The sequence below is a fragment of the Nuphar pumila genome, chromosome 1 (genome assembly GCF_984573655.1).
Source record: "Nuphar pumila chromosome 1, dmNupPumi1.hap1.1, whole genome shotgun sequence".
NCBI lineage: Eukaryota > Viridiplantae > Streptophyta > Magnoliopsida > Nymphaeales > Nymphaeaceae > Nuphar > Nuphar pumila.
Window position 1 is genome coordinate 67,632,132 of NC_143249.1, and position 22,682 is coordinate 67,654,813.

The following is a 22,682-nucleotide window of genomic DNA, read 5'->3' on the forward strand; positions in this document are numbered from 1 at the left end:
TTCTTTCGATCTTTAGGCTGAACCCCTACTGATCAGCAAGCTTTAGGTTGAAGTCCTACTGATTCGCAGTCCTTAGGTTGAAATCCTTTAGGACCCTTTCTTTCGATCTTTAGGCTGAACCCCTACTGATCAGCGATCTTTAGGTTGAAGTCCTACTGATTCGCAGTCCTTAGGTTGAAATCCTTTAGGATCCTTTCTTTCGATCTTTAGGCTGAATTCCTACTGATCAGCGAACTTTAGGTTGAAGTCCTACCGATTCGCAGTCCTTAGGTTAAAATCCTTTAGGACCATTTCTTTCGATCTTTAGGCTGAATTCCTACTAACCAGCGAACTTTAGGTTGAAGTCCTACTGATTCGCAGTCCTTAGGTTGAAATCCTTTAGAAACCCTTTCTTTCGATCTTTAGGCTGAACCCCTACTGATCAGCGAACTTTAGGTTGAAATCCTACTGATTCGCAGTCCTTAGGTTGAAACCCTTTTGGACCATTTCTTTCGATCTTTAGGCTAAACCCCTACTGATCAGCGAGTTTTAGGTTGAAGTCCTACTGATTCGCAGTCCTTAGGTTGAAATCCTTTTGAACCATTTCTTTCGATCTTTAGGCTGAACACCTACTGATCAGTGAGTTTTAGGTTGAACACCTACTGATTCGCAGTCCTTAGGTTGAAATCCTTTAGGACCATTTCTTTTGATCTTTAGGCTGAACCCCTACTGATCAGCAAGCTTTAGGTTGAAGTCCTACTGATTCGCAGTCCTTAGGTTGAAATCCTTTAGGACCCTTTCTTTCGATCTTTAGGCTGAACCCCTACTGATCAGCGATCTTTAGGTTGAAGTCCTACTGATTCGCAGTCCTTAGGTTGAAATCCTTTAGGACCCTTTCTTTCGATCTTTAGGCTGAATTCCTACTGATCAGCGAACTTTAGGTTGAAGTCCTACCGATTCGCAGTCCTTAGGTTGAAATCCTTTAGGACCATTTCTTTCGATCTTTAGGCTGAATTCCTACTGATCAGCGAACTTTAGGTTGAAGTCCTACTGATTTGCAGTCCTTAGGTTGAAATCCTTTAGAAACCCTTTCTTTCGATCTTTAGGCTGAATTCCTACTGATCAGCGAGCTTTAGGTTGAAGTCCTACTGATTCGCAGTCCTTAGGTTGAAATCCTTTAGGACCATTTCTTTCGATCTTTAGGCTGAACCCCTACTGATCAGCGATCTTTAGGTTGGAGTCCTACTGATTCGCAGTCCTTAGGTTGAAATCCTTTAGGACCACTACTTTCATCTATCTTTAGGCTGAACTCCTACTGATCCGCGATCTTTAGGTCGAACTCCTACTAATTCGCAGTTCTCATTTTTAATCCCCTTCAGATCATTCATAAGTCAATCTGTAGGTTGAATTCCTACTAATCTCTATTCTTCCGCAGTTCTTGGGTCGAATTCCTATTGAGCCAAATTCATCTTTTAAAAAAAGTAAATCTGTAGGTTGAAATCCTACTGATCCATATTTTTGGCAGGTTCTTAGGTCAAATCCCTACTGAACCAAAATTCATTTCTATCCAAAATTTCAGTCTGTAGGATGAATTCCTACCAATCCATATTCTTTTGCAGTTCTTAGGTTGAATTCCTATTAAACAAAATTCATTTTTTGTAGGCTGAATCTCTACTGATCTATATTCTTTTGTTGAAATCCTATTAAACCAAAATTCATTTTTCAAAAATCCAATCTGTAGTTTGAATTCCTACTGATCCATATTTCTTTTGCTGTTCTTAGGTTGAAATCCTATTGAACCAAATTCGTTCTTCGAAAATTCAGTCTATAGATAAATTCTTATTTGCCACAAATTCTTTTGCAAAATTCTTAGATTGAATTCCTATTGAATTAAACTTCATTTTTCAAAATTTCAATCTGTAGGATGAATCCCTACGGATTCAATATTCTTTACAACTCTTAGGTTGAGTCCCTGTTGAGCCAATGTTGTGTGATAAAACCAGTATTTTCATGTTATTTCCTCCAAAATTTCAGCTAAAGGATGTATCAAAATCCATATTGAGTGATTATTTCACAAAAGAATTCTGGAACATTATGCCAATTTGCTAAAAACAGTTGTTGACTCCAATATTCGTGCTACACCAAAAAGAATTTCCTTAGATTACCTCCTGTATTTCCCTCCAAGAAGGTGAAACTCTTTGCGAAAAAGAGGTAAAATTCAAATCTTTTCCTGTTGATCAACCAAAATGATGTAAGAAATGTCCTCGATATGATCAATGAAAGAAATCTTCAATGATGTTGAAAAGCCAGAAGTAAATTGATATTGATCGTAGCTATGGCGCATGTTTTAAAATGACTTTCTGGCAATCAGGCAGTGGAAATATCTTGAGCTATAAAAAGAATCCACTCAACCCATCTCTTCTCATTTTCGTTTAAAAGTTGCAATCAAACATCCGCAAAAGGGATCTCTCAATTGTCGTCAAGATGAAGGCGAATTAAGCAAGTAGATCCCTGAGGCCAAAGAAGATTTGAAACATCTCCAAGATGACGGAGTTTGTGACGGATCCTTCCAGGAAAAGTTCGGATCACTGTCGAGATGAAGGCAGATGTGATGAGCCTACCGACAAACCCTAAAAGATATTTGATTTCTGCTAAAGACCTTTTGGAGCCAATGTCATCAATAGAATCCCTGAGATAAAAGAAGGATCGGAACATCTCCAAGATGAAGGAGTTTGTGACGTACCCTTCCCTGAAAAAAAGAGAGAAAAGTCAGGACATCCAAATGAAGGATGATGTGAAAAATCGAGAAAGCCCAATGACTCAAAAAAGAGTGCAAAGAGATCATCATGGGAAAACACCCGGATATCAAACTGCCAAAGTTGCCATAAGTCATATTTTCTCATGCAAAATTCTTTTATCAATATCTTTTCATTTCCTGCTTTTATGAAATTAAGAATATTTCTTCTACTTCTCATATCAGGGAAATGGATAGCTTCCTCAAAGAAAATCATCAGTGACTAAAATTTTAAATTTGACTCTTAGAACTGAAGAGTTAACCTCATTGGAGGAAATACTCTAGGTAAAAGAGGGAATCTCTTTGCACATACATGCACATTTTCAAACATTTGAATCAACTATAATTTTATCTTATTGGCAAAATTTTCCAGCTATTCCGAGAATAAAATAAACATTCAGTATTCATTCTGATGCAACCTAGCGTTGTTTATATCTTCCAAAAGAGTTGCCTCATTTTGAAGTATCTCTTCCTGTCCCATCACGGTTTCTTCAGTCAAGGATCCCGTATGGTGTTCCCACTCAGGTTAAGGGTCAAAACCTGAATTTTCTGCGAGAGGTCATTGATTTCAAAAAGCTATTTCAGTCTCAGCAGAAGAGACACCCAAAATCATTCCTTTTTCCAAGCTTTAGGGAGCCCTACACTTCCTCCTTTCGCAAAAACCCCTTTCGGATTTGATCATCCAAGTTCCAAAGGTCCCATTATGGTTTCTCCATTTGAGAAATCCGTATGGTGGATTTCCTATCCAGGTTAAAAGTTAACCCGGAACCTCGCTTCGCGAGGTATCTTCCTTGCAGGTTTGGGTTAAACCTGAGTCTTGTTCCTACAAAATTCCTCGTTTTAAAGATGATTTCTTCCAGTCACATCATGGCTCTTCCCATCAAAGAACCCATCGAGGATAGAATCCCACTTGAGCTTCATTTCACAAGGCCTTTCCAAAATGTCCCATCAAGGTACTCATGTATTTCTTTCCTCATTTCCAAATTTATCTTGATATATTTTCGTCCCATCCAGGTTAAGGGCTAAACCTGAATCATTCCGATAAGAGTATCTGGTCTCGTCCATAAGACCTGATCAAAATTCTGATTTTCCACCATTTTCAGAATTTCCATCTAAAATCCCATCATGATTTCCTCATTCTCTATTATTCAATCATCTCATTTTTTAGGATTTCGTCTCCAAAACCATTCAGGATAAGGTCTTAAGCCTGAAAAGCCATATTTTCAAAATAATTTTTCACACCCAGTTCAGACCTGCTGACTGGGGCATTCTTCAAAATTTGGAGTGTTATCTTTGCCACTAAACTCGGCTTTCAACCGGCTTAGTAGCAAAGAGGGGCATCTGTGAACACCCCAAATTTTTCAAAGTTTTGTAAAAATAACCCTTTTGCCCCTAACCCCGTTTTCTGAGAAAATCGAGTCATTTCTTCAGATTCTCTGAATTAAAATCCATATTGATATATTCAAAATCAATTCCGGATCCAAATCCAGCACTTTAAAATCCATATTTCCTCAAAATCCGGATCAAAACCCATTTCTGAAGAAATTTTCTCAAAATGGCTTTTAAAATTCTCAAAAAAATTCCCTTTTGTAAATATTCTTGCAAAAACACAAAAAAATTAGTTTTAACCTTTGTTTTCTCACAAACTTTAGGACTTTATTCTAAAAATGCAAAAAAATGAAAAAAAAAATGGAAAATTTCAAGAAAAATGAATGAGTTTAAACTTTTTAAAATCGATTTTGCTAAAAAAATCATTTTTAACCATTTTTATGAAAAATCTTGTTGAAAGAGACCCTCTTTGTAAAAATCTTGAAAAACCAAGGGGTTTTTTTGTAAAAACTTATTTTAGGGTTTGAAGACCCTTCGTAAACGAGGAAGGGGCGAAAGACCGCCGCCCCCCCTCGCTCTCGCCTCTCTTCCCTTCTCAGGCTTCCCTTTCACGAAACCCTTTTTCCCGATCGAGCCCCTCCTGCCCAACGGCCTCCACCTCATCTCTACCTTCCATCTGGAACGAACCCTTCCTTCTCGATAGTTCTCCTCCTTTGATATAAGCAGGTATCGAGAAGTGGTAAAGGATCTGTTTCCACCCCTCCATACGCATCTCCTTCTCTTCCTCTGTTCCCCTTCTCTTTCTCTCTCCTTTTCCTTTCTTCTTTGCTCCTTCCCCTTTTTCTTTTGAATTTTTTTTTCGAGCCAACAAGAACACGAAGAGAAGGAACTCTTTCCTCTCGATCTTTGTCAATCCAGTCGATCACCACTCAAGAGAGCCGCGGCACAAAGGACAGGGCTGACCTGCATATAGCAGTGTCGACCCACCTATTGCCACAGCGACGGAGTATTTCTGCGCCAACATTTATTATCATTTTATTTGCAATTTCGTCCGATCTAATGGCATGGAGCTTCAAATTGCATAAGTGATTGAGGGTTGGCGGTGCTTCAGTATTGAACATGAATCTCTCTACAAACAGGTTGACAACTTTATCAAAATCACGCAGCTCGACGGGGTTGATGTGCTCTGCATACCACTTAGCTGCTACGCCCTCCAAACTGCGAGGAAAGCATAAGAAGAGGGCTCGATTGTCTTCACTGAACCTGGCACATTCGGCAAAGAACATTGCAAGATGAGCCTTTGGGTTGCCGGACCCATCGAACTTAATGAATTTTCGAGGGAGATCTTCCAAGCTGTTGTCCCCATCTAAACCAAGGTAGAAGTCTTGTCTGGTATACACCCTCTTCCCCTTATCTCGAGTCTGCAGATCTTTGACCATTTTAGTTAATGCTTGAACTGAATCTTCTGTCGGGATTCCATCTTTAGGTTTGTTGACTGATTCAGGTTCTTCTGCCACTTTCTTGGGCTGTCGCAGATGTTTTGGGATGAATACAAACTGCTCTTCTTCGGAGTCCTCATCTGTTGATTCCGTGCCCTCAGATGTGCTGTCCTGCTGGACCCTCTTTTTGTTGATCCTGACATGCTTCTTCACTAGCTTTCTCTTGGTCTTGCTCTTAGAGGATGTCTTCTTTGAACTTGCCCCTCTTTGTTCAGACATCATCTTTGCCATCATTTTTTGAAAGATCTTATACATCGCCGGGTCAACATCATCTTTCTCTGAATTATGCTTTCGAGACAATCTGGAAGAGTTTATTTCTTCCATTTCGCTGTCATTGTGTTGCTGAGCTGCCCTTCTCCTTGCTCTTGTTTGAACCATGATTGGAATGTTGGTATCTTCTCTGAAGAATAAACGAAGGGTTTTTATAAAAGATCTAGGAAGGAAATTTTAATAAAGGAAGGAATCACAATTTGACAATGAAAACATCCCATTACGAGGGATCGGGTTGTCACCCAAAATCTGCGACAACCGCATTGTTTTTCTGAAAAAGTAAAATATGAACAAAAGATTAATTTCGAAAAAGGACATCTCCTGACAAAAGATGTTTTATTGTAAATGAGGGTAAGGAATAGAATATAGAAAAGAAAAATTTTGAAGAATTGCAGGCAGGATCAAAAAAAGAAGTAGAAGAATTTAAGAGAAGAAAAAGGAAAATACACCTGGGTTTTAAAATAAGGAGAAAATTCTGAATAATATATACCCAAGGTTTTGGAAAATATAGGAAATATATCATACAATCATAGATATACAAACAAGAATGCACAAATAGCACTCCCTAGAGGCTGACTCTAAATGCAATATTTTGAAATGGCTTTGTAGGACTTTAATCCTAACTCTAGGGTTCAGATCATCTGATTCCAATCAAGATACGCCGATATACTCAAGCCAAAGCTCGAAGTACGTGACATAGAAATATTCCTCCGGTTCTAAAGTAATGGCTTCCCAACATCCTTGAGCACCTACCGATATACCTCGGACTATGGCCCTTAGGTACGTGGTAGGGGGGCGCGAACCCAAATAAGTGGCGCAGTTGTGAGGCTCTCTCTCGAACTATGGTTCAGTGAGACAGCCCAGCAACGTGAAGACCGGGACAATATAGGTAAGGAGGTTTTCAAAATATGCTCAACATGCAAGAAATAAGATGGCTCTAATGCAAGTCCTAAAGAGATAAAAATAAAAAGAAGCATACACTTGCATACATTGTTTTGCATTCAATCCCTAGAATTGAGGAGAGTTGTTTTTCAGACCTAAGTCTAATGTGAGCATGGAATAATTTCCTCAATATGGTCCTACCAAACCATACTTAAATCCTATATGCAATGATGTCAGCTTTAGGATAGAGTCTAGGCTCCTAAGGTTTGCATGGGAATAAAGCTGACATTTGAAGAATAAAGACTTAGATAATATCAAAGCAAAAAGAAAAGACATTAAATTCGACCGGACGGAGACGAGTCCCATCACGGTCGCCAAACCTGTGATCGTCGCAAAATTTTTCCTCTCGTGGTTTCTCTCCCTTCCTTCTCTTTTTCTTTTTCTAACCTCTATTTTTCTCCTTTTTTGAAGGGAGGAAGATAAAAGAAAGAGAGAAGAGAAAAGAAAGAAAGAAGGAGAGAAGAGGAACTCTTTTGCGGGTCTCACTTGACCTTAATTTTGAAACTATTTGAAATAACTCGCCTCCGTTTTGAAATATTTGCGGAAAAACTGGGAGACGGGATCCGCTCGTCGGTACGAGGTTCGACCGTTCCTGGCGCCTTTACCAGGGGTAATCGAACCAAGGGTCGAATTAATGCCTTTTGTTTTGCCTAAATATTATCTAAGGATTTATTCTAAATCTAAAAGAATCATGTTTGTGCAATGCAAGGATGTATTCTCTTTTTGAAAAGATGTTTTTGAAAATCTCCAAGTATTTTGAGATGAACTTGATAAAAGAGTGAAGAAATGGTTAAATCTAACTTTAGAACTTGAGATAGATCAAAGAAGTTCTAAGTCTTTGAAGTAAATCAGAGTTGAGAAAATAAATCTAGATTTTGAGAAAGAATGGTTTGAAGCTTTGAAATGAAAGGAAATGAAATTTTAAAGTCAGAAATAGACTTTGAATTTGAATTTGAATTTAGGAAAAGAAATGAATACTTGAGATGAAATTGAATTTGAATTTTTAAGTTTGGAATGGATCTGAGATAATAAAATGGTAGTTAAGAATAAAAATGGATTTAGGGAGTTTTGGATGAGATCTGAAAATGGAATTGGATTCAAAATCTAGAATGGGGAATGGAATTGGAAAAAATGGATTTAAGATCTGAGATCTGAGATCCGATATAAAATTGGGTTCTGGATCCTAAGATGGGTTTAGATCTGAAGTCTGAGATCCAAATGTAGAATTGGGTTCTGGATCCTAAGATGGAATTGGATCTGAGGTCTGAGATCCAAAGTAGAATTGGATATTGGATCCTATAATGGATTTGGATCTAAAGTCTGAGATCCGAAGGGGAATTGGATTTATACTTGGAAGTCTGGATCCAAGTTGAGATTAGGTTTTAACTTTGGATTGGGGTTATGAAAAGTCCAAATAGGACCTTTAAAGATGGATCTGGGTTTTAGAAACCCAGATTTAAATTTGAGATTCTAATCCAAATCTTGATTGAAGATAAGGGGATGAGCTTTGATTTTGAAATCAGAAGATAACTTCAAAGTTTAAATTGAACTTTGAATTTGAATTTTTGAATTAAATTTGGAAATTTGAAGTTTCGAATATAAAAAATGATTTTGGAATTTCAAAGTCAAATTGGACTCTAAAATTGAGTTTTGAATATTTGAAATGAGATAGAGTTGGATTTGAATAAGATTTGATCTAAGAAATGAAGAAGGAGAGTCACTTGGAATTTTGAAAAGGAAATTTTTGAAAATATGATGTAATTCTATCCTATATGATGAATGAATTTGAATCAGTTTGAAATGGGATTTGAAAAATCATATTTCATTCTTCAAGTGAATTTAAATAAGGCTAATGATATAATACACTCCTGACTATGGTCATTGAATGTATTATATAATAGTCATATCTAAATTCAGATGAAAAATAAAATACCTTTTGGTGCTTTTATAGAATTTAAAAGGAAATTAACCCTCAATATACCCTGACTATGGCCATTGGTATATATTTTGGGTTAATTTTAAATTAAATTCTGATAAAAGAAAGAAAATATTTTGAGAAAATATGATGAATTTTGAAAGTGGATCCAGTGTGGATCCAGTGTTATTTTGTAAAAGATAAAAATTCTAAGTTTTGTTTACACCCCGACTATGGCCGTTGATGTAAATCGTCAACTTAGAATTAACTTACCTCTTACGAAATGGTGCACGTGCCATTCGTGTTTCACCATTTGTGGGAATTTTGAGAAATGAAGGAAAAATGCATGAAGTAAGCAATTCATGGTATTTTATGATGCTCATTCATTCTACCTAAGGCAGGAAATGTAAATTTTCATTCAACTCTAGCTATTACAACATGTAAAATCAATTTTACAATTTCAAATGATGACTTTATCCACATATTTCCTGCAAAACAACCTGGTTAGTAATGAAAAGAGAAGGAAGAACCACATATACCATATGGATGTTAATGGTAAAAATGTTCATATATCAAGATATACATGTGGCAAAAGATGAAGAATGACATGCATGCTTATATACATATATACATATATACATATGTATATGAGAGTTTATACATACTTACATACATATGAGTACACACGTATATACATATATATATATATATATATATATATATGTATATATACACATATACATATATATATATATAACATGTACTTAGTGTAGATGGATGAGAGTAGTGGAAATGGATCATAGTGAAAGTGTGTGATATAAGTGCAGGAATACAGTGAGGAACAAATGTAGTGATGCTATGGCTGTTTGTGAGGTGTTTATGATGCTGTGCACAGTAGGTGATGGAGTCATAGTGAAGTGGGAAATGAAGGGAAGGTATAAAAATATCAACTTGACATGTAGTGGAGTGCCAACGATGAAGACAACCCTGGGTTGCAGTCAGTGCTACCCTGAGAGTGCCACAACTATAAACAGTTTTTATTTTTACCTTGTGACCCCATGATAATTTTACTGACAGTAGCTTCCTTGTGTTGTTTGATGCTTTGAAAACACCCTCCCATTATTCAATGATATAATTTGGAAACTGTTTACCCGGTTGCCATAGGTAATCACAAAATTTTCAGATGAAGTTTGTAATGTAGCCAAAGCACTGCAACCCAACCTCAATATTTCCAGCAAATGGAGAACCAATTTTTCGGGCAATCAGAATATCTGAACCAATCCCAAAGAAAGGATCATGTGAGCCTGAAGTTCCCACCAGTAGGCAGCTGGGTGGTTAACCACATTTTAACTGACATGGTAAGCCCCTGATTGACAATGACAATATTTGAATCCAAGACACTGATGAACAACACAGTAGATAGATGATGAGATGCACTGGTCATCTCATGAACACAGCTGATGAAACAGGAAAAAGAACATGAATGGAGATGATGTTACAGTCTACTATATAGACGCTGATGGTAGAGTTATATCAGATGGCAAGATTAAAAGAACAATGGGCGATATATCAATCTTACAAAACAGGTAATGGAGGTAGGAAGGTGATGGTATATACCGGATGCTTACTAAAATGAGGCAACTGCAGGAGGTGATGAAGTATTTATTAGTAATGTATTCCATATGGGCCAGAAATTGGATTGCTATGGATGACAACTAGGAGGTTATCCATGGTTTTGGCCTCAATGAATTAACAGATGATGACTCTGTTTAACAATCTTCAATATTACAATATAGATCAGAGACCAAATCTACAAACATTAAAACAGTTAAAAATCAGGGAAAGAGATTGGATGACAAATGAAAAGATGTTGTCATAGGCTTTATAACTCAATATCTGAAGATGTCAAAGAAATTACTCATTCTAGAATCCCTACATGGAGATAAACCAACAAAAGCATCTTTCAATAACTTCAATATCCTGCCTAATAAAAAAAAAACTGATCTTAAGCAATGCAAACACAATATCCCATTAAGTTTGCTCTAGAGAAATTATTGAAAAAGAGTTCAGATAAAGGAATTCGATATAAAAAAAAATTTGTTACAATACCAAATACATATTACAGGAATGATGAAGGATACAAAACATATTTCAAAAAAAAAGGTAACTTAGCTGCTGATAATACTGTTGGTAAGTCTTCACCGGGGCTTGAGCTTGAATTTAAGACCATCGTGGGGCTTCACCTCTATCAGGCTGCTAACATGGAAATCACCAGGATCAATCATCATAAAACCCAACAATCCAGCACTGGGCCGATAATGCTTTTCCCCTCTTTTTTTTTTGTTTTCTGTGGAGGACCATATATGCTCTTCACAAAGAATATTCCAGCATTGGGGACGATCCGAGATGGTAGGAAACATTGATCATGGCAAACGAGAGCAAACTACCACTAATATCTGCTATTTGTATTTAACCAGAGGGGGATGGACGAACAACCAAATCTTCAAGGAGTGGATGGGAAAAATGCATGAAAAGACATTCGATATTCTGCTTGTTTTCATTTTTTTTTTTTGACACGAGTTCTGTTCTAAAATGATCATCCATGCTCACGTACAGGTAATGTTTTTCCACTGAATGAACAACCAACTCGCCAGATGCATCAAGCTGGGCTGCTTCGTCTTGACAGATAAAAAAAAAAACAGTAGCGATTTTCTTCCTAGGATTCCATTGAGGACCCAAACCCTCTTGAGGTATGCTCTGAAACTATCATGTCAACCTGTAGGTATTTATCCCAAAACCTGATATCCGAATTACTGTAGCTACATCCTAAAGGCAATCCGAAAGCTAGCCCCCTCTCAGAACAACCATTAAGGCCGGAACGGCTAGCATTGTGAGAGGTGGATATATGACAATCAAAACGAATGGACTTCAAAGACCACGATTGTGCTTTTTCCAAATCGAGGAATCCTCTGCAATCCTTTTGATGGAGAGGGTGAAACAGGTATAAGAGGAACAACGGATGATGTAACTCGGATGCTTCCATGATGAAGAATGGTGTCACACCCAACAGAGGTAATAAACACAAGACCGTGACAGATTTTATCAAACTTTGAAGTTAAGTTGCAGCAACAGCCTAAAATGATCAAACTCAAGCCTATCGAATGATATAACGCAAACTCTTACCTCACCAGATGAGCATATAGGTTAACTCCTAATCTACCAGAGACCCTTGGATCCCACCCTATGATAAGTAATAAGTAACTAGATAAATGACACAAAGTATACAATGGGAAAGGGAAGGAAGCTGATTCAGAGATACAGGAAATGACATCTGCTGCAGAATGTAAATCTAAAAAAAAAATGAGTGCTGAAATTGAAACAACTAATGGAACAATAACAGATCAGGACCAAATGTGATGAGATGAAGGTACAATGCTCAAACATATGAGCATAATGAAAGCATAGATTATGAAGCTGAAAAGAAAAAAAAATGCAATGCGTAGATTCCGTATGCAACACAATCAACATGACAAAGATTTAAACATGTAAATGAAGGTATTCTAAACAAAATATGATGATTTAAAATAGAGGGGAGCTAGATCCCAGTGCAATTGAAAGAGGCATAAATGATCACTACACATAATTGATGAAATACGGAAGATCACAACAAAAAAAAAAAAACTTACAGGAAGGTCTACCTCGTAGCAACCATTGACTTGGCCTCACGCTTGGATAGAGCACTCCTTATAGCAAATGCGTGAGGGTTGCGGTGTTATAATGCATCAGGAATTGCCCTGGCTAATGAAGCTCCATGCCATTAGATCGGACGAAATTGCAAATAAAATGATAATAAATGTTGGAGCAGAAATACTCCGTCGCTGTGGCAATAGGTGGGTCGACACTGCTATATGCAGGTCGGCCCTGTCCTTTGTGCCGCGGCTCTCTTGAGTGGTGATCGACTGGATTGACAAAGATCGAGAGGAAAGAGTTCCTTCTCTTCGTGTTCTTGTTGGCTCGAAAAAAAAATTCAAAAGAAAAAAGGGAAGGAGCAAAGAAGAAAGGAAAAGGAGAGAGAAAGAGAAGGGGAACAGAGGAAGAGAAGGAGATGCGTATGGAGGGGTGGAAACGGATCCTTTACCCCTTCTCGATACCTGCTTATATCAAAGGAGGAGAACCATCGAGAAGGAAGGGTTCGTTCCAGATGGAAGGTAGAGATGAGGTGGAGGTCGTTGGGCAGGAGGGGCTCGATCGGGAAAAAGGGTTTCGTGAAAGGGAAGCCTGAGAAGGGAAGAGAGGCGAGAGCGAGGGGGGCGGCGGTCTTTCGCCCCTTCCTCGTTTACGAAGGGTCTTCAAACCCTAAAACAAGTTTTTACAAAAAAACCCCTTGGTTTTTCAAGATTTTTACAAAGAGGGTCTCTTTCAACAAGATTTTTCATAAAAATGATTTTTTTAGCAAAATCGATTTTAAAAAGTTTAAACTCATTCATTTTTCTTGAAATTTTCCATTTTTTTTTTCATTTTTTTGCATTTTTAGAATAAAGTCCTAAAGTTTGTGAGAAAACAAAGGTTAAAACTAATTTTTTTGTGTTTTTGCAAGAATATTTACAAAAGGGAATTTTTTTGAGAATTTTAAAAGCCATTTTGAGAAAATTTCTTCAGCAATGGGTTTTGATCCGGATTTTGAGGAAATATGGATTTTAAAGTGCTGGATTTGGATCCGGAATTGATTTTGAATATATCAATATGGATTTTAATTCAGAGCATCTGAAGAAATGACTCGATTTTCTCAGAAAACGGGGTTAGGGGCAAAAGGGTTATTTTTACAAAACTTTGAAAAATTTGGGGTGTTCACATCCATCTTATATCTATTTGTTGACCGACCAGCTCGAAAACAGGATTTGTTGACCGACCAGCTCGAAAGCAGGATTTGATGACCGACCAGCTCGAAAGCAGGATTTGATGACCGACCAGCTCGAAAGCAGGATTTGATTTGACATACCAGCTCGAAAGCAGGATTTGTTGACCGACCAGCTAGAAAGCAGGATTTGATTGCCCGACCAGCTCGAAAGCAGAATTTGATTGACCGACCAGCTCGAAAGCAGGATTTTGTTTGACCGACCAGCTCGAAAGCAGGATTTGTTTGCCCGACCAGCTCAAAAGCGTGATTTGATTGACTTACCAGCTCGAAAGCAGGATTTGTTTGACCGACCAGCTCGAAAGCAAGATTTTTGGAAGAATGATTGATATTGATAGAGTTGTGACCCGAAGGTTTGAAAATGATGGATATTTGATGAAATTGTAACCCGAAGGCTTTGGACTTGAAATACATTGATAAATTTGTAACCCGAAGGCTTGAAAAGGATAGACATTGATGGAATTGTAACCCGAAGGCTTTGAAATTTGAGAGATATAGATAAAATTGTGACCCGAAGGCTTGAAAACGATATACTTTGATGAAGTTGTGAGCCGAAGGCTTGAAGATAATAGACATTGAAAAAAAAAATGGTAACCCTAGGGCTTGATAATGAAAGACATTTGATGAAAATTGATAGACATTTGATGAGAATTTAGGATATAATAGACAATGATTCAGGTTTATCCCTTAACCTGAAAGGGAAGATGGAGATTTTTGAGGATATACTTGAAACTTGAATTTAGAAGGGATGACAAGATTTATGATTTATGATCTAGGATTTAGATGGACCAGCACATTTGGCTGTATGCGGTTCAATTTTCAGGATTAACCCCTTGTCCTGAACGGGAAAAAGAATAAAATTTAAACAGATAGAAGGAAAACAAAATTTGATGAAATATTGATAAAAAATAGAGAAAAAATTGAGGAAATTTATTTACCTTGTAAAAGAATTCTCACAAGTAGCATTTGTTGCTCCTATGAGTTTCTCAGGATTATCCCTTGTCCTAAGAAAGAATACCTCAAATGTCGAGGTTCAGGTTTATCCCTTAACCTGAAAGGGGAAATGAATTCGATACATATGGATGCAAATGAATGCGAATGAATGCATGCAAATGCAAATGAATGCAAATGTATGTAAATGAATGCAAATTCATGCAAAATGAGAGATTTATTTGACCTTGCCTGCATACAAGATGTTTTGAAGACAATTTTCAAAATAATGCCCCAGTATAACTGGGGAGTGAGAAGAATTTGACCATTGTTGAAGAAAGTATATTGAGGAATTACAAAGGATGGAATAGAGGATTTAAGTATAGGAAATTTTTAAATATTGAGCATTGATGGGGTCTGATAATTCCACACCATCGGCATTGATGAACAGATATGAATCGCGGGGTAATGCTTCCTCGACAGCATAGGGCCCTTCCCAATTCGGCGACCATTTGCCACCCGGGCGGTGCTTGAGATAGGTCGTTGATCTGATCACTAGATCATTGACTCAGAATCTCCTTTCAATAAAAAATTTTGCACATTGTATGGCTATCCTCTGACGATATGATTGAGCGTGCTCTGAATATCATTTGGCGGCAGTGCCTTCTAGACTGCGAGGAAAACATCTGAACAACGCGCGATTATCTCTCTTGAATCTATTGCATTCTGCAAAGAACATAGCCAGGTGGGCCTTGGGATTGCCAGTCCCATCAAATTTGACAAATTTGCGGGGGAGATCTTCTAGGCTGTCATCACCATCTAAACCATCATAGAAATCTTCGCTTGTGAAAATCTTTTTGCTCTTGTCGCGGGCTTGCAGATCCTTAACCATTTTGACCACATCTCTGAGTTGTGACTGGCCAGAGTTATTAGCAGAATGATCTTTTAGCTTATTGTCTGACCCCTGCCCCTGTGTCATCTTTTGAAAAGCTTGCTGAGCCTCACACTCTTCATCGGTGCCACCTGATTCTGCTTCATCAGATGTATCCTCATGTTGGATACACTTCTTGGATATATTCAGTTGTTTCTTCAATGTTCGGCCCTTGATCTTTTTCTTGGTAGGAATCTTGTCGGAACTGTCCCCTGTTTGCTCTGCCATCATCTTATTCAACATCTTTCGAAACATGGCATACATCTGAGGATCGATATCATCATTGGCTTGTTGACTTTGGTTCCTAGCAGATCGCAAAGAATCCATCTCTTGCTCGCTGCTACTGTTAGGGTACTGAAGCGACACTATTTTCTTCTTGGATCTGGTCTGAACCATTCCACGATGCCGAAACTCTTTTGGACAAATAGGATGATTAGAATGAGAGAAAATTCTTGAAGGCAATGACTTGGAGAATAGAATGAAAATAATGGATGAAGATCTGAAATTGGGTTGACAGTTTGAAGGATATCCCTTTAACAGGGATGGGATTATTGCTGGGATTGCGACAATTGCATTGTTATTCCATGAGAGGAAATAAACAACCGAGATATGTCTTGTTACCTAGGCGAGGCCATCAACCATGAAGAAAAAAAATATTTTTGAAGGAATATAACAAAGTAATGCATAATTGGTAATGAGCTTCTCTACAAACTTGGGAGGTTATCTGAGAAGGAAGGCAGGAAGAATTTTTTTTTTCAGGGAAAAGCATTCATCACAAAGGGCATATTGCATGAGAGTTCAGAAAATAATATTATGAAGAAAATGACCTCCAAATATAAGGAAAACTGATGATTTTATTGATGTCTTGGAGGAAGGATGACAAATTTAAAGAAAGCAACTGGAGACTACATTTATTCAGAGAAGCAAAAAGCAGAAATGATGGAAATGAGAAAGCATTGGCATTTGTCGTTTTCATGAATGATCAAGGAAAGGCTCTGTCAGAACGACCGACTGGTCTTCCTCTTTAATAGGAAGATTCTTGTCAACGCAGTCTTGAACGATATTTTTGAAGACGAAGCATCTCTCAGTATCATGCCCTGTAGCTCGATGGAATTTGCAGAAGCAATCTTTCCATTTCCCTAGGGCTACCAGAGGATTAGCAATTCTTGGAAGTTTAACCATTCCTTTGCTCAACATGTATTCAAGGACCTCTTCGAGGGGCTGATCTAGAGGGGTAAATTCGCGATCGTAACCCCAACCGTCATGTTTTGGCTTCTTTTGACTGCTTGCTTTGTGCTGGGAGTGGGATTGAAGGGGTTTGGTTAGGACAGCCGGCTGGTCTGCTATTTTGCTTTCCCCTAAAATATTCTTATCAACATGATCCTGAACGATATTCTTGAGGATGAAACAATTTTCTGTATCGTGTCCTATTGCACGGTGAAACTTGCAAAATTGTTCTTTGAATCTGCCCATGATTGATGGAGGATCAACGACTTTTGGTAAATGGACCATGCCTTTTGCAAGCAAATTTTCTAAAATAGTCTCGAGTTTCTGATCCAGAGGGGTAAACTTTCGATCAACGCTCCAGTCTTTGTGTTTTGGTTTTTCTTTCTCCTTCCCTTTATGCCGGGTATTGGACTGGAGAGGTTGATCATTCCGCTTGGCTGGTTCCTTTCTGGTGCTTGACTCAGGTAGCTGTAATAACATCTTTGTCATCATTTTTTGAAACATTTTATACATGACTGGATCAATCTCATCTTCACTTGTCTTGTCCTGCTTCTTGACTGGCCTCGAAGAACTCATCTCTTCGATACTGCTTGGTGTTGTTCTCTTTCCCGACCTTGTTTGAACTGTAGTGAAATGCCAATACTTTCTGCAGAATAAAGGAATAGTTTAGACTGAAGGATTTTTGGGAAAAATAGAGATGATGAAGGAGATGTCTAAGGACTTGGAAAGAGACAAAAATTCTGAATAGAATTTGGAAGACATATATGAAGAAGAGAAGTTTGACAAGATTTGAACATTTGAAAAATTGCAGGCAGGATCAAAATAAGGTTAGAAATTCGAAGTCCAGAGGAAAGGTAGGAAAAGGAAAATCGCCTGGACTTTTGAGGAAAAATATGAGGTTTTGAAAATCGTCCAGGGTTTTTGATAAAATTGTTGAAGAAAAATAGATGAAATTTGTAAAAGAAAAATAAAATAGAATTGAGAAATAAAAGAAGAATGCATTCAATCACATCCTACACAAACAATTATGCACATACAACATTCCCTAAGAAGTTGACTCTAAATGCATCAATTTTGAAAGATCTGTAGGACCCTAATCCTGACTCTAGGCTCAGATCATCTGTGTCCAACCATGCTATGCCGATATACTCGAACCGAGGCTCGATGTACGTGGCATAAAAATTCATCTCCGGTTCTAGGCTTGTATTTTTCCAACATCCTTGAGCGCCTGCCGATATACTTTGGACTATGGCCCTTGGTACGTGGCAGGGGGGGTGTTAGCCCAAATAAGTGGCCTAGTTGTGAGGCTCTGTCCCGAACTATGGTTCTAGAAGAGAGCCCAGCAACGTGAAGACCGGGTAGACATAGGTGGGGTGGTTTTTGAAATATGATCACATGCAGACAAACAGAGGGCTCTAAGTCCTAAAGAGATAGAATTTTGAAATTTTTTAAAGAAGCAAACATTGTTTTCATACAAGTCCTAGATTGAGGAGTGTTGTATTTCAGACCTAAGTCTATGTGAGCATGCATAATTCTCCTCAATATGGTCCTACCAAACCATGCCTAGTCTACATGCAATCCATGTCAGCTGGGTTCAAGTCTAGGCTCCTAGGTTCACATGATATCAGGAATTAAAGCTGACATTCCATAGAACATAATTTTGACAATTGGGCTAAGTTAAAGCACATAATTGATCAGACAAAGACAGGTCCCATCTCGGTCGCCAAACCTGTTATCATCGCAAAAAAAATTTCCCCTCCCTTGCGAGAGAGAAACGAATTTCGCGGGTCAAACTCGACCAAAGTTTTGAAAATTGTTTTGAAAATTTACTCGCCTCCGTTTTGAAAATTTGCGGAAAAATTCTGTGGAATGGGATCCACCTGTCGGTACGAGGTTCAACCGTTCCTGGCGCCTTTACCAGGGGTAATTGAACCAAGGATCAATTACGTGCTTTAACTCGACTCAAATATCTAAATTATGCTCTATTTTTCCTAGAATGCACAAAGAATCAGGCTTGTGCTATGAAATTTTGAAAATAATGCAAGTTTGAGAAACATGATGTTTGCTTTGGAAAATTGAAATATGCTTGAAAGTTGATAGGAAAAGTGCTTGAAAATTGAACTCCTGGGAAAATCATTGAATTTCATTGGAAGTCAGAAATTTGCATTGAAAAGTGATTTCTCAGGAAAATTTGAACTTTAGAAAATCGATTTTGAAATTTGGAATTGCTTTTCTGAAAAAATGGATTTGAGAATTCTGAGAAAATTTAAGAAATTCATTGGAAAATGACTTTTGAAATGAAAAATGGATTCTCAGGAATCTGAGTTCTCAGGAAAATGAGAAATCTGAGAAAATCGATCTTTTTTTGAAAACTTGAGACTTTGAAATTTGAGAATTTTAAAACATTGGAAAATCTTGGTTTGAACTTAAGAAATGCTTTGAAATCTCTTTTGAAAACTCAGGATTTTGAGAAAATCAGATCATGAGAAAGACTTGGAAATTCTTGAGAAAGCTGAATTTTCTGAAATTGAAATTGGAAAATGAATTTGAGAATAATGCAATTTGAATGATATGAATGAATGAATATGAATTTGAAAAGGGAATTTCAATTAAGGAATTGAGAAATCCTTTTGAAGTTTTAAAAAATGCAGTGCATTTTGAAGTTAGCCTAAGAGTGTAGGCTGAATGTGGCTAATACGAAGATCATAAATCTTGGTTTTCTTCGTATTCTGACTATGGCCATAAATACGAATCACACCGAGTTTATAAACTCCATAAGAGCTTGTGCACGTGCCATCGTGTAAACCATAGTGAATTTGAAATAATGTGCATGAATCATACATCACATATTAAAATTTGCATAAATTAAACTATATGCAATGCAACCCTATTCTAAGCAGAAAAGTAACTCTTATTCCAAATATTACATTGATTTTTACATTAAATTGAAATAAAAGAAATAAAAGCTAAATCTTCTTCTTGAATGTTCCTGCAAAACTAGAAAACAAGGTTAGCAAAAAAATTTAGGTTTTTCTGAATTTATCCGAAAATATAGGAAATTATCAAATATTATTCAGATATAAACCCATAATCATACCCCCTTTGATATAAACATGAGAAATAATGAGTAAATTTTGAAAATAAACTTGAAAATTCGAAATTGGGGTCAAAATGACCAAAATACCCCTGATGACTTTGAAATCAGGGTTTTCTGAAAGAATTTTTGTAAATTTTGGAAATTTGAAAATCAAATGAAATAAATCAAACATAATATGATGAAATATGATGATATGCATGAAATTTTGGAGAATTAGAAATTGAAATTTCGAAATTTAGGTCAAAATGACCAAAATACCCCCGACAACAAGACTATGGCCTTGAAACCAGGGTTTTCTGAAATAAATTTTGCAAAATTGAAAAATATGAAATGCAAAGGAGATTGAAATTAACCCTAATATGATTCTACATGCTTATGTACATGATAAAAACCCTAAAATGGCAAAAGTATCATAAAATATCAAATTTAACCTGATTTTCGCTTCTGAATTTAAAGATAAACTAACACATGGAGCAAATGAACTTGGAATTAAATCAAATTTGGAATGGACACCGAAAATAACCCTAAAAACAGAATGGAGCTCGAAAATCTATTTTTTTTGTATTTTTAAATATAGAAATTCAAGTAAAAACCCTAAATTTTGTGATTTTTGCCTAAAATGTTGATTCTAAAGGGGATTTAGGATATCAAACTTCCATAAAAATTTCCTAAATTTTATGGGGTGATAGAGGACAGTAGGTAAAGGATTTTTTACTTTTACACTTTCTGGTTTTGACCTATGGTCGGAGCTGTACCACTCCGGCAAATCGGATCGGAATCCGGCGACTCTAGTAAATGAAGGAAACAGACAGGTTTCGGAAGAAAATGTGGGAAAAATGGCAGACAGATGGGAAAATGGCTGAAATTGTGGGAAAATGTCCCTGACAAACAGAGAAAGATTTTATCTTTTGACACCATTGGGATTAGGATTACGGTTTTGAAAAGGCCACACTGTTATCAGAGACCTAAATCTCTGGAATTTCTGGACATTGGAATCTGTTAGACAGAAAGAGAAAATCCGGGAAAAATAATGAAACAGATCCACAAAATCCCAAATTTTGGGAAATAATAGGAAATTATGTTCGGAACAACTTTCATGTTGAAAGTTTTTGCAGACAGGTTACAGATTTGGCGGACTTGATGCATTAGGGTCTGTCTATACCCTGACAAAGGAAAATTGAGATTTTCCCAGGGGTCTGGGAAATCCGATTTTTTTAAGAGGGCAAAACTGCTTGTAAAAACATAAAAATTTCCAGATCACTAGTAGATTCAATGATGAATCCACTATGATTTTAGGAGGACGATCCGAATCTCCCACAAGGGTGGTGCCGGAGGTTTGTGTCTGCTAAAGCAGAAATTGAAATTTTTGGAAGTGTGAAATCTCGGATCAATCTTTTATTTTTTTTATGAAACTCTGAATTTCAAACTAATCCAATTTTTTTACAGAAGTTTAATGACACATGAGTATAATGATCACGAAATTTACAGAATTTATGAATGAAAAATCTTGCATGAAATCCTAACTGGATTCTACGCATATACATAAAATTATAAACCACCAATGGAACTTCAACAAAGTTAAATTAAATAAGCAAAATGAATATGAACACAACGTAATAAAACTAAACCTATTGTCTAAAACGTGAAAGCTATATAAGAAATGAAAATGAAACCAAAAATCAATAGGGGGCATGATTCATCTTGATATGGGCCATTGCAAGGAGGGATCCGATCCATCTTTTGAATGGATCCCTTCTCTCACATGGCCAAACCTCCATCTTCATAAAAAGGAAAGAAGCATTTTAGCTTGCTTGAACCTAGTTTGGCTTTCTTACGATCATCATACGGCTTGGATTCAAGCTAAAACTCATGAAAGAAAATGAAAAATAGGCTTTACCTTGGTTTGCCTAGATTGATTGAAGGTAGGTTGCTGCAAAAGATGGCCAAGTCATCTAAAGTGGCTGGAACAAGTAGGGTGCTGGTTGCTGTGGTGGATGAAGAAGAGCTGCAAGGCAATGGAGTTGCTGTGTGAGGAAGGGCTGCTGCTGTGCTGCCAGGAGGTGCCGGCTGGAGTGGATGGTGGCGCGCCGGCTGGAACTACGGCTTGAGGAAGTGGCTGCCGACTGGTGCCTCAAGGTGGAGCAATGGCTGCTACAAAAAAAAGAGTTGTTGTGGGGCTGTTTCAATGGCTGGAAGCTGCAGCCAAGGGGTGTGTGTGTGTGTGTGTGTGTGTGTGTGTGAGAGAGAGAGAGAGAGAGGTTAAGGGGAAGATGGGCCAGCCGTATGGATCTCCTCCTTTCCAAAATCTAAACTTAGGCTTTAATATATCCCTAACTTAGGTCTTGATTGTTTAATGAAAAGAAGATAAAGAAGTTTACGTGAATGGCTGGGCAAGAGGGAAAGAAGGAAGGAAGGAAGGAAGGAAGAAAGAAAGAAGGAAAGAAGAGGAAGAAGAAAAAGAAGAAAAAGAAAGAAAAGGGAAAAAGAAAGGAAAGAAAGAAAAGGAGGGAAAAAGGAAAAGGGAAAGAAAAAAATGAGAAAATGGAAAGTGGGGCTGGAGGCTTGGGTGACCCCCCCTCGCGGGTCCCACCTAAAAAAAACAAAATAAAAAATAAAAAAATAAAAAATAAAAAAATAAAAAATAAAAATAATAAAAACAAACAAGTAAAAAGAAAATTGAAAAGAAACACATTTTTTTTTTTAACAAAAGGGAAATGTAAATGGATGGGCCATCTCAGAGCGGGTCCAAATTCCACTTTTGAAATTCATTTTGACGATTAGAGGGGTAAAAAAGTCTTTTCAAAAAAATTCCAGACGAAACGAGCTATTTTTGGCAGTTTTTGAAACGAGCTCG